We start from the raw sequence: 13,278 nt of genomic DNA, 5'->3' as shown, positions 1-13,278 counted from the left end.
GTTCCCGAGGACTTACCATTTCCCATTACAGGCTGAATGTAGTCTACAGGCAATGGTGAAGGGGAGTATAGGTAACCTTCTTTCTTCTTCCCAACTTTGCAATTTTACCCTGCATGTCTCACTTTGCTAACAAGAGCCCAGCAAAAGTGACAGGATCTCAAGTGACAAGGAAGGTCCTGCATCACTAGCAACACTGTGGTCTGAGTTTATGCAGGCAGTAAGACTGTCTCAAAGAGGCACTTCTGTGAGTCGCCCCCGTCCTCCTCCTACCAGGGATTTCTCACCACCCCTGTGAAGAAGGCAATTCCAGCTGCCCCTAGCTCCTTCTTCAACTGCCTTGATGCCCATTAGGATTGTCAGTCATTAGGAAATGCTCTTGAAAACACTTGGGACAATCCTAGACTAGTGCTGATCTAACTGAGCCATAGCTAATCTGGGAGAAACATCACCATGTAGCCTGCCCTGACCAACTTTAGTGTAGCAGGCTCCCGACTCAGCTACCACCTCTTATCAGTCACCTCCCATGTGCTTGTCACAAGAGATTTGGGAGCACAAATCTCTCATTAGTCAGGGTTCTCTAGAGGAAGAGAATTATACACACACACACACACACACACACACACACACACAATTGGAGTGGCTTACTGGCTACAGTGCACTAATCCAGCAATGGCTATCTACCAACAGAGAGTCCAAGAATTCAGTAGTTGTTCAGTGTGTGAGGCTGGATGTCTCAACTGGTCTTCATACACATTGGAATACTGAGGAAGTGGGTTTCAATGCCAGAGAAGGAATGGACTTACCAGTGAGAGCAAGAGCAAGCAGGTAAAGAGCAAAGGCTTCCTTCTTGGATGTCCTTATAGTGGTCCAGATTAAAGGTGGATCTTCCTCCCTCAAAATATCTGGAGCAAAGGTGGGTCTTCTCAAGCCAAATGATTCAATTAAGAAAAAAATATCCCTCACAGGTATGGGAAACCAGCTGGGTTTTAGTTAATTCTAGATGTAGTCAAGTTGACAACCAAAAATGGCCATCATAGCCTCCATCCTAAACCTGCCATCTAGGGGGCACACACTGCACCAGACCGTTTAGACCTGACTTGAGATGAAGAAGAAAGCTTCTCCTATCAATCCTTTCAATCTCATCCCTTCAATTCTTTTTGTTAATCTTCCAGGAAGAGTTGAGAAAAATAGAAATCAGAATTTCTAATAAGAAAACTCTGCAGGGTTACTAGTATAAAAATACTATTCAAAGTCTATTATGTTCCTAAGCACTAATGGGAAACAGAATTTTTAGATCTCATTTACCAAAGCAGCAACAAAATTATAAAATACCCACAAATAAATCTAACTTAATCTTTATATGATATCTGTGAGAAAATTAAAATAGTATTGAAGAAAATAGAAGGCTCCAATAATGTATAATTATGCCATATAAATATAATTAGGAAGACAAAATATTATATTGCCAATTTCTCTAAAATATCTACAAATGAAATGCTCCCTCTTTAAAGAAATTACTGTAGACATTTAATGTCATTTCACACTAATACAAATACATAAACAAAACTAAATGATTGAGACCTACAAAATAGTTCATTGTGAAGCAAAAGCAAAGGAAACAGGAAGAGAGGGCTTGGCCTAAGGTATTGAAAGACTTATAAGTCAAAGGACGGAGAAAAGAGGTGTTTGTGTAGGGAAGGGTTGATAACTAGTGAGCAGAAAGGACAATCAAAAATAGATCAAAAAAATAAAGAGAATTTATTTGAATACTTGGCATTAAAAATAAATGGGAACAAGAGGCAAAGTTAAAATAAATTCCAGTCTCAAACAGTTGCATAGCAAACAGTACAAAGATTCAAACTTCCAGAGGAAATATGAGAGGAATATGGGAGATCCTTATTAAAGATACAAGAAGGAGGAGGAAGAGGAGACACACAAAACATGGGAAACTATAACTATGTCAAATGTACTTTGGGAGTCTTTTTAATAGGCCCACTAGAGGGGCATCTCAACTGCCACACCCAACACTCCCATTCCACTCTACATCACTGCTCCAATTCCCAAATGTCAGCTACCTCCGGATGTAAACAGGAGATAGAAATGGGACAAGGGGCACAGGGTAGGGACCTGAACCAGTTTAGAATGGCCTTGCTTCTCTGGCTGGGAATGCCAACAGGGAGCTAAAAAAAAAAAAAAAATCAGCAGGATAATTGTTGTTTTAATGAGATAATGTACTTTTCCATCCCAGAATTCCTGCCCAGTACAGTAGCTTGCAGGGTGGTATCTGCAGCTTTGTAAAAAGCTTTGCTTTTCCTTCCCTACTTCCTGCATCTGTTCTGCCCATCACTGTTGGCTTCCTTGTTTTCTCCTGCTCCCTCTATGCTGGTCTAACTCAAACAGCATGGCTCCCCCTCCCAGCCCCACCCCACACCCACACACACCCCTCCACTCTCTATCTCCTGGTACTCTTGCAATTTACAACTTGCTTACCCTGGGGTTTTTCTTTTAAACTCTATGAAAATTGTCTTCAATTAGAGAAGGGGGAGGAAGAGGAAGAGGAGGGATAGGAATAGACCTGTCAATCAAAACACATCATAAGGAAATCAAAGCACACTACCGAGGGAAATGAAAGTATTAATAGTTGTATGCACCTGACAAACCGGTTCTAGATAGATTAGATGAAGAGCTTCTACTCCGTCGTTAAGAAAAAAGGAAAATATTAGCAACTAATATGAATAATAAGGAGAAAACCTGGGTGGTCAACAAACCTATAAAAAGACATGCAGCCTCCATAGTCTTTAAAATAATGAACTCCATGAAACAAACTCTATAACTAAAAAGTTCTTCAGAACTAAGCACTGGAGAGGAAAAAGCCACTCAGTGCAAGCATCCACTCTTGCTTGTGAGAGTATATACACCAGCATGTTCCACGGTACCTTTAGGGGGTTTTAAAAATATTTTTGTTTCGTTTGGTTTGGTTTGGTTTGGTTTTTTGAAACAGAGTCTCACTGGGTATCTCTGGCTTTCCTGAAACTCACTATGTAGATCATGGTGACCTTGAACTCTTAGAGATCTGCCTGCCTCTGCCTCTGCCTCTGCCTCCAGAGGTATACACCTCCATACCTGGCTGTTTTTTTTTTTTTTGTTTGTTTGTTTGTTTTGTTTTTTTTAAATAATGTAAGGCAAGTGGGACAAAATGCTGATCATTCTGGAATCTAGGTGGTAAACAAAAGTTTTTCTTCTATCACATTAACTTTTAAAGTGTTCATTCTCTATTCTTCTATTTTGAAATCGTTTCACACATTAAAAAAAAATTACAAATCCAGCAAAGAATTTCTGTCTGTGCTTCTGTCCTTATTCTGCAAAATCATCATGTGCACATAATTCATGCCTAAATCAGGGAACTAATGACATTCCACTTCTTATCTGACCTACAGGTCTTGTTCAATACATCCAACTTCGCTAACTAAAACCTTACAGCTCTGCAGTTCCTGTCATTTTTAGAATAGACCTCAAGAGAAGTTGCTGTCAGCAGCAACAAAACTTATTCCTGGGCACAGAGATAGCTCCGAATGTAAATTGTGCAAGGGATGGAAACTATTTCTCCTTTTCCTAAAGATATTCAGGGAAGATGAAGGACTGATAACTTTTTTCTTTTAAGTTCAAGAGAACCTCCAGATTTTCATGCTTATTCATATACCAGACAGGAAAATGTTATCAGTCACTTTTAGAAGATGCTTTATATTTTTATCATGAAAATTTTAGGAGATAAAAGAAATTTCATTTGTTCTTAGAATAACAATAAGGCTTTACATCTTTAGGCAAAAGATGTGGACATTGTGGCTCCAGACAAGGCCTGAGCAAGTTGTTTCCAGAGCCCCGAAGGCTCCAGAGTTCCCTCACTCTCTTGTCTGTCAACAAACATTTTATGGTCTCCCCTTCTCTTTCTGTTTCTAAAAAGTTTTCTCTGCTGTTACAACTATTGTCCAGGAACCTAATTAAGACAGAAAATGGAGTCGGGAGTGTTCTCCTTTAGAGCTTGGCTAAGCAGTAAACACTTCCTGTCTCTAGTGTTTCAAGTGCCTGAAGACTAGACTGGGGATAGGTGGTTTGTTGATGAGTCCTTTGCTAGGTTGACTTTATTGAGTGTCGTGGCCAGACCTCAGGGAAGACACAGCATAGGGGACCTAGGCTGGTGCAGGACAGACAACAGGAAAGCAGAGAGCTTAGGTGGTCTCACTGCTCATTTATAGCCCTGTGAGCCCAAGAGCCAAACCACACTCAGCGCTCATCGGTACAGACAGCAGTTGCCTTCTAGGCTGTTCTCAAGATTTGTTGATAACCCCTTTACCTCCCTCTCTCTCTCTCTCTCTCTCTCTCTCTCTCTCTCTCTCTTACACACACACACATATACACACACACACACAAGCATGTGAGCACACACAAAAACACAAAGCACATGCACATACACACATACACACCCTCTCTCACACACACATGCATGCATGTACACACAGGCACATAGGTACATGCACATATACACACATTCATACACCCTCTCTCTCTCTCTCTACACACACACACACACACACACACACACACACACATTTGCACGCCCTACCTCACCAGCAAAACTCAATGTCAGAAGAGCAGCCTTGGAAGTAACAAAGGAAGCCAGCTGCAACAGGTTTGCTGGCATCTGACTTGAACAGATGAGGCAACCTGAGCCAAAGGATCACAAGTTGAAGCCTGTTTTGTAACACTGGCAGAATCTCAGCAGCAGTCAATAGCTCAGGGTAAACGATTCACCTGTGTCTTCTGGAGATGGTGGACAGAAAGCAAGAGTACCTTGCAAAACACTAAGACCTGTGAAGGCCACCAAGCTAACCCCTAGTTCATCCAGATGCCACTACCTTACTCCTGGTTCATTGCTTCTATGTTGCTTACCAGATCTCAAAATAGCTACTTGACCCAGGGGAGTGACGATGGAGAGTCTGAATGCTGCCTCTACAGAAGCCATACCTGCTCTGCATGCTGTCATTTCAGAACAGTAATGATGGGGAGGGACTTTTGGGTAACAGTGAGGCCAATGACTAGCCTCCAGGGACTGTGGCTGATGTTGAAAAAATGCCATAAGTTTGCAAAATGGCTCACACCAGAGGCCTTCAAATCTCGTGGGGAGAGGGTGGGAATTCAACAAAGATCAGGGTTTGGTGGAAACACAGAAGGGTTGAGAGGGTGTTAATTTATCAATCTGGAAATCTGGGACCCTGCCAGACTCAGTGGCTGTCAAATCAAGTGTGTGTTCCAATTAGAATACTTATGATTCAGAAGACCCTTCTCTGAGTTCAACTTATAAAAATTCATGGAGACAAGAAACAGAAAAGGGCATTTTGTGCTGCAATTGGGAAAAGAAAATTTGACACATCTAACTATATTTCATCCAGCACTTGTTTACAATGGCTTCAGAAATCAGGGACATTTGAGAAGTATTGCTAAAACTGAAGAAATGTAACTAGAAATACAATAACCACCAGTGAGACATGCAGACATCAGGCTAATAGGGTAATAATCATAACAGTTGCTATCTTCTGCAGTCCTCAGAACAGTCCCATGAGATAGCAACTGTTATTATGCCCATTTTCTATGTAGGGAAACTGATGCTTGGAGGTGTCAAAATACTCCCTCAAACAGATTGCTTTCCAGCGTCCAGTCAGCCAGGGTTCCATCAGCTTTCTCTGTGTTATTGCTAAATGTCTGAGGCCCGTGTCTCTATCGAGATGCTTTCCTCGTCTCTGTCACACTGCCCCATTTTTATCAAACACTCCAACCCTGCTATTGCAGCTCTTTGATAGTGCATTACACCATCCACCACCTTCATTATGCCCTAAGCTACCCGGATGCTGAAATCACATGGTATTAGCCCATCATCTTCTCTCCAACCCTCTGCAATTGCAGGTACCTATTAGACAGTCGCTAAGTTCATGCTCAGTGGACTTTCACTGCACTTATTTGTAGCTTAAGGAATGGAGAAGATGCTAATGAATGGCTCAAGAAGTAACTAGTTGGGTGAGTGCTTGCCCACTGTTCGCCCAAGGCCTGGATTTGATACCCAGGGTCATCATATAAACTAGGTGGTAGTTTATGTCTGTGATCCCAGTGCTTAGGAGGATCAAATTCATAGTCATCCTTAGCTAAATAAGAAATTTGAGACCAGCCAGAGAAACAAGACACCCTGTGTCAACAGAAGGAGGAGACTATCAGTGGAGACATTTTACAAATCAGCTAATTTATCTGAAGACTATAATGTACTAGTCTTGGTGAGAAAACTTTCAAATTTCAGTGTTTATGGCTCAAGGTATTTTTTCCAGTATTAAGTATCAAACCTAGATTTTTCCATGCATGCTAATCAAGCACTCTACCACTGAGCTACATTCTCGACTCACACTATTAGAAGAAATGAATGAACAAATACATAATGAGTGGCCCATATATAGTAGAACATACATTTAATAAATCATTTATTTGCCAACCTCTTCTTAATGAACCACAGCTTACCCATGGTTAATGGCCACATCTACTTTCTCTAAGAGGAAGCAACGATTTGAAAAATGAAGATTGATTGAGCTGCAGTGTCTCCAGAGATACCTATTTATCATCATCAATGACCCTGGAACTATAAGCATTTCAGAATCATTTACAGGAATGGAATTCATTATTCACAAAACTAATGGCAGGTGTGTGAAGGATGTGACGGCTTGCTACTCAGCATTTCCCTCTCCCACCTGCCTGTTGCTCAATCTAGTCCATATCTTCAGGGTCTTAGGTAAGCATTTCTCACAGTAAATTAACACAGTGAACTCTCCATGCAGGCTTCAGAGAACCTATGGCAGCCCTTGACCACCAAGCTCTTTCAAATTTCAAATAAAAGATCAAAACAAAGTTCGTTTTGCCTCGTTTGAAAGAATGTCTTCAGAGGCAATGTTAGCAAAATGGGTGGATGTGCCCACATGGGCAACTGAAGTACAAGATGTCCCTTTGCAGAGATGTCACCTATGCATATTTTTAATGTGACTACTTCTATAGCTTGTGCGCTATAAAAAAGAAAGGAAGGAAGAAAGGAAGGAAGGGAGGGAGGGAGGGAGAAAGGAAGGAGAAGCAGGTGTCAGTCCAGTGAGTTGTAAGTTGCTAGTCTAACCCCTCCCATTGATCTACTTTGGTCAAGTTTTTTTTTTTTAAGAGTTAGTTTCATATTTACCTCAAATGTTGCTTTCTGTGTAGTTCCTTTCCTGCCTAACAAGTCATTTCATCTATATTGTGCCTATAAATGTATGTCAAATTTGATATCACTACAGCTGGGGAGATGGCTCAGATCTTCCTACACAAGAATGAAGACCCAAGTGTGGATGCCCAGAACCCACATAAAGAGTTTCTGGGTGTGGTGGCAGCATCTGTAGCTCTAGCATCACAAGTACTAGAAGGTGAGTCATGGAGACAGGTGATCCTAGGGTCTTGTTAGTTCAAATATATATATATATGATAAGTTGGAAAGCAATTAAGGAAAACACACAGCATCAACTTTGGGGCTCTACACTCACACATGTAAGTCCTCCTACACACACAGGCACACACGCAGACACACCCAGGCACATACACACATACACACAAAATAGAATAGACAGAGTACACCTTCAATATCCAAAGATGTGGTAGGTTTGGTCCACTAAAAAGTGAGTGTGCATGACTCTCATCTAGGACTTTTTCTAAGGAAGCATATAAAAAGGAAATCTGACTTTGTCCATCATTAAATAGTCCACATGAAATATTATCTCCCTGCAACAGACAGAAACCATGCCCTTCAAAAAGTTGAGAATAACATAGGGAAATCTGTAAGAACAGTTAATCCTAGGGAAAATACCTCCCTCAGATCGCCTCAGGGTCAAAGCATCCTTACTCATTCTCTGCCAACTGTCAGTCTAATTGTGAATAGTAGAAAGGTATTGTGTGTTAAAGGTCTCCACATAGCTCTGTAGTTCAAGGCTGTCATCAACTTGCCATGTTCTAAACTTTAAAAGCAAAGAAGCCAGCAGGGATCTGAAAAAAAAAAGTAAAAAGTGATGTTCATACCCCATGTATCTTAGGAAAGGGGTATGGCAATTAGCACTAGGAGAGTTAGCTCAGTGGAACTCTGTGGGTATAAGTTGCAACAAAAGAATTTTCCCAGCAGCAGGAAGATATTCATCATGTTATATAAGCGGTACTATAAAACAGATAAAACACATAGTCCAAAAAGCAATAAGCAAGTCTTCTGGAACTATGTTGATGCTGCAAAACTCCAGATTATAAATCTTGTGTTTACACAAGACTAAGCTTGAAAGGAGTTAAACTGTCCTGAGTAGGGAAACATATTAAACTGTGTGTTCCCTCATAGACTAACAGGAATGTAGATCTTTGGATTATGAATTCGGCTACCCACGAATACATCAAGTGATTCAAAAGTCATCCTCCTCTGTGCAAAGTTTTGTGAACAGCATCCAGAGTGTAGCTCTACAAGTCAGAGCCACTGTTTGTATTTCTGATCCAGAGATAAGCTGCCCTTTGCGCTATGCCCATGAATACAAACTGCCGGGCCAAGGCTCCCAGGGCCAAACAACTAGTACAATGGTCATGAGGTATGCAGGAAGCAGTGGTGAGGACCATGGCCTTGTCATAAGGAGCAGCAGCCACTCCTGTTGCTGAGAGGAAATTAGTGATGATTCTGCAAAAGGAGCTAGAATTGTAGGACTTTAGGGTAAACGTATTACATTTTTTAACACACTGAACTGATTCAAACGTATTAAACCCTGCATAGAGAAAGTCATCAGAGTACATCTCCTAGGTGGAGCTGGAATGTTGATGGGGGATGTTCTTCTGTATATATGTTTCTCTTATTGGTTGATGACTAAAACACTGATTGGCCAGTAGCCAGACAGGAAGTATAGGCAGGGCTACCAGACCAGAAGAAGGCTGGGGAGAGAGGCAGAGAGAGGTCGCGGAGAAATGCCATTCTGCCCAAGTCGTAACATGTCAGATTATGGGTAAGCCACAGCCTTGTGGTAATACATAGATTAATAAAAATGGGCTAAAAATTAAAACAGAGCTAGCCACTAAGAAGCCTGAGCCATCAGCCAAACATTTTATATTTAATGTAATTCACCGTGTGTTTTATTTGTGGCAAAGCGGCTGTGGGACTAGGCGAGACAGAATCTTCTATCTACAGAATGTGTCCTATCAACATGGGATCCTTTCGCTGACCTCTAAAACATGATTGTGAAATAATCAATGCACCTCTTGTAGTATGAGGTAAGAGTAAATGCCCATCATTTTCCCTGAAGAGGCAACTCTGCCATCTTCAGGTCTCCTACCCATGGGTCATGTAATATGATGAATGGTGCCCCCTGCCTTGCAAAATATTTGTCAAAATTCTAGTTCATGGAGTCCTGTCAATGGACTTTATTTTGAAAATGCTCAGAATGTAATTAAATCAAAGACCTTTATGTGAGATCACCCTGGGTTACATTTAATAGCCTCATAGAGGGTACACAGAGGATGGAGTAAAGAATATGGGAACCGTTGGAGACTGGGCAGAGAATGGTTATGGGGTCTCAAACCATAGTACACCAAAAGTACTAGAAGCTAGAAAAAGTAAAGGAGAGAAATCCTTCTGGAACCTTCAGAGAGAGAGTGTAGCCCTGAGGATATCGTCACTTTGTCCTTCTGCTTCTCAAAACTGGGATGACAAAACTTCATCTCTATTGTTGTGAGCCAGCAAATTTGAGGTGACATTTTATGGCTGGAATACGGGCATCATGCCACCTCACGAGGTTTCTGTAAGCAAATTCCCGCCACCTGATACACAAGTGCACCTCTGAGGTTGGCCACTGTATTAAGAAATTATGCTCCAAACTACAAAACAGTTTCTCTACTTAAACTGGAGTCTTTGGTGATGCCAAAATTAAATAAAATATTCACGAAACCCAAGGAAACTGGCAATCTACAGGAAATAATGTCATTTGGGGAGAGTTGCATTGAAAGCAAACATACCTTGGCTGCTCTGAGTTTGAAGTAGGAAGGCAGTTTGGATGTCAGGGCCATCAATCATCAAGACCTTTCTAATGGAATCAAAGGTTGTTGGGACAATAGCCTGAGTTTCTTATGTTTGTTTATCAAATCATGTAGAACCAGAATTCACCTCTCCTTTAAGTTCCTATGAGATTTTCTAACTTCTTTTCCAAAATATAATATATTTTTATTAATTCTTTGAGAATTCCATACATCATGTTATGATCATATTCGTTCACTCTTTAACTTCTTTTAAGACTTCTTTGTTCATCCAACATATGTGTGTACTTCTGCTTTTCAGTCATTGATCTAGACCTTAGGGTAAAAAAGGTGTCCATTGTCTCTCAAGAAGCTTGCCTTGGAATAGAAGAGGCAGGGTGACAAAGGAGTCATTGAGGCAGATGATGAACGTTAGACTAGGGACACGCGCAGTGTGCTGTTTTTATTGTCTTTATTGCTTGTTTATGGTGCTACAGATCAAACCCAAGACCCTGAACACACTAGACAGTGCTTTAGCGTTAAGCCATACCCCCCAACCCCACAGCTCTATGGAATGAAGGAAGAGTTGGTTGTGCAGTAAGCGTTTTCGTGCTAAGTACTCTAAGTATAAACTTGTGGTACTTCCATGCTCATCAGGGAAAGACTGGTCTAGAGTCATTCTTCTGAGCCACCGTCTCTGACCTCACATCTTATTCCATGTTTCTACTGGGCCATTGTTCTAACTCCTATGTGTTAATGTTTGATCACCTTTCCATAAGCCTTGACTCATTGAAATCAGAGAGCCCTCCAAACTGCAAAGGTCCCAACCCTGTGGTCATCTTGACTCTACACATCAGCACCAAGGACCAGCTTTCAGTCTTTGGGTAGCTTTATTTCTCTAATCCTTGATTTATTCTTCTATAAATGAATGTCATGGAAAGGCATCACTGAGATGTTGTAAATAATAAAGAATAGTGTAAATGCAGAGAATACCTTGTTTCAGAGTAAGGAAAGTGATCATTAGCTGTAAATTTATTATAAACCTTGCATTTATAGCATGAAACCCTCCTCTGAGAGTTTGGTAGGTTTGCAAGAATGTTTAGTTTGAGTATAACTGAAATGACTTTAATAGGATCAAAGTAGATTGAATTTACTTTGATGTGTCACCACAGGGTCTATGTGAGGTCACCATGCAGGCAAGTATGGGACAGTTTGAAAGAGATGACTAAGGAACCTGCACCAGGTGTGGCCAGCATGGCATTGGATGGTACTCAGTGTCATAAACCTTAGTTAATGTGACATGCTGGCCTGGACCCAAGCATCTCTTCAGTTTGATCAGGCAAAGATGGTGGACAGCTATGCTCAGGGGCTGTGTATTCTCAGCTTACAGGCACATTATTCCCCCTGGCTCTGTTGCCTCAAAGAAAGAGAAGTTCCAAGCTCAGCTAGAACATGAACTTCCAGAACTTCTTCAGAACTTCCAAACAACACTTCCAGCAGGTTTCACCAGGAGGGGTGTTAACAGCCTAATTCCTACAGTAAAAGGAAAGTTTGAATTTGTTCAGTAGTTTAAGTCTTTTGCTTTTTATTTTATTTCAGTGTGAACTCTGATGAAAGACATTATGATGTGTAACTGCTTAACAAGGTCAAGAAACTGCAATGGCCCCTTCCCTTGTTGCTTCAGCTTTGAATAAATGGAAGAGGCCTTTCGGCTCTCACACAGCAACACCACAGATCATTTCAATAGGAGGAACTGCCACCACTCCTGCTGGTCCTGGAGGGCTAGGAAAGAATTGGAGTGTGGGCAGTCGGGATGCCAAAGCAGCTGAATTAATACAGTCGGTCAGAGACGTTTCCTGTCCGAGAGTCTCAGAAAGCTAAGGGACATTATGTAGATTTGCCAGGAGAATGTTGGGGTGTGACCCATAGTGGAGAGGACTGTAGACATCTGCCATGTTGCAGATGGGGGCTTTGTGATCCCCTATGAAGGGGACCCACAGGAGGAATCAGCATGAACGCGCTTCCACACAGTTTGCAACAGGGCAGTATTGAGATCTAGTTTGTACACTGGGGAACGAAGAGGCTAGGGCTGAGGGAAGGCTTGTTGTATAGCTGCCAGCCACACTAACTGACAGGGAAGGTGGCTTTATGTAATCCATCAAGGTGCCAACCACTGGAGAGAAATGCAAAAAAGAACTGAATTTTAAGCTTGTGTGAAATCTTAGCAGAAACATTTTAATAACTAATTATCTCAAGAGAATTTATAAAATGATTCCATATTTCAAAATACCAAATGTAACATGGCAGATTAAGTATGTCTGACATTGTGTCTAGGAAGGAAGATCATGACCTCAGGACCTTTGGGACCTGGGATCTTCACCTTACAGGGCCACTTCAATCCTCAGGGGCCTGATTTGTGGCTCAAAAGAACGTGTTCCAAGTTCCTCTGTAAAGTCATTTGGTGTCCTTGATCAGGAGCATTCCTGCTCACCCACACAAGTGGCATGGTTGCCAAGGTGAGCGGAGGGTGTGTGTCCGTCCTTAAGATGTGTGAAATGAAGAGCTCTTTTCATTGAATTTTCTTCTGGTGATTTTTTTCCATCCAGTCTTGAAATCCCTATGCATTATATTTTGGGGTAAATGAAGTAAGTATGTCTAGCTTTGTCGGTGTTAGTTGCTGTTGTTTAATCAAGCAGTAATTTGAGGGACTTGTCCCTCATATCTGGAATTTGGACAGGTGATGAGTCTCATTTCTCTGCCTTTTAGGTTCCCATTTGAGACATGTCTCTTTCCCCTTCCCTTGTCTTTCTGGGTCCTTCATTTTGCTGCCATGTGTGGGAAGTACAGTAGGCAAGTATTCCTGCTGTAAGTCCCTAAGGGACCTGGTGCTGGGGCGGGGGTGGGGCTGGGGGGATGGGGGACTGTCAGCAAAGGCCTTCAGCACTGGGCTCTTCAAGGCTGGGGCATTTGTCTGCTATCCATTTCCCTCCGTTGTTAACCAAATGCTTTGCCAGTGCACTGATACCTGAGTAACAAAATGTGCTAGTGTATTAATTCATGCATTCGGTGCCATGTCTAAATTAACTCTTGATGCAGCAGATATTTCCATCAACTCTCATGCGCTTCCCCACGGCCTATCCGGCTCCTTTGTTTGACAGAATTCTGCAAAACACATCCTATCCACAACTAGAACTGTTG

General features: G+C 41.7%; 1 pseudogene; it reads left to right on the top strand.

The window, feature by feature from the left end:
- Nucleotides 1-7,363: 7,363 nt before the first annotated feature.
- LOC127221020 (microtubule-associated protein RP/EB family member 1-like) lies at nucleotides 7,364-12,095 on the top strand (annotated as a pseudogene).
- The last annotated feature ends 1,183 nt before the right edge of the window (nucleotides 12,096-13,278 follow it).

The sequence above is a fragment of the Phodopus roborovskii genome, unplaced genomic scaffold, assembly GCF_943737965.1.
Source record: "Phodopus roborovskii unplaced genomic scaffold, PHOROB, whole genome shotgun sequence".
Lineage (NCBI taxonomy): Eukaryota > Metazoa > Chordata > Mammalia > Rodentia > Cricetidae > Phodopus > Phodopus roborovskii.
The sequence above is the reverse complement of the archived record's forward strand: the minus strand, read 5'-3'. Positions and strand labels throughout refer to the sequence as shown.